Here is a 226-nt window from a genome sequence, read left to right on the forward strand (position 1 = left end):
TTGGCAAAGTCATTTTCCTGGTCAACAGAATGATGGATATAAGAAAGTCCAGAAGTGGAAATGGCTTTTACTAGTTTTGGCTTTCACTATCTGATCATATTCCTAAAGAAAATGGCAACAAATGTCTCAAAATTCAAATTTCTTAAAAAGGCATAATAGATAACCAGAAAATGATGCTCTGTGTAATAGGTGTGATCTCCAAAAAGACAAAAAAAACCAACATACG

Source organism: Perna viridis, chromosome 3 (genome assembly GCF_037379345.1).
Source record: "Perna viridis isolate PV_CMFRI_1.1 ecotype Kerala chromosome 3, ASM3737934v1, whole genome shotgun sequence".
Taxonomy (NCBI): Eukaryota; Metazoa; Mollusca; class Bivalvia; order Mytilida; family Mytilidae; genus Perna; species Perna viridis.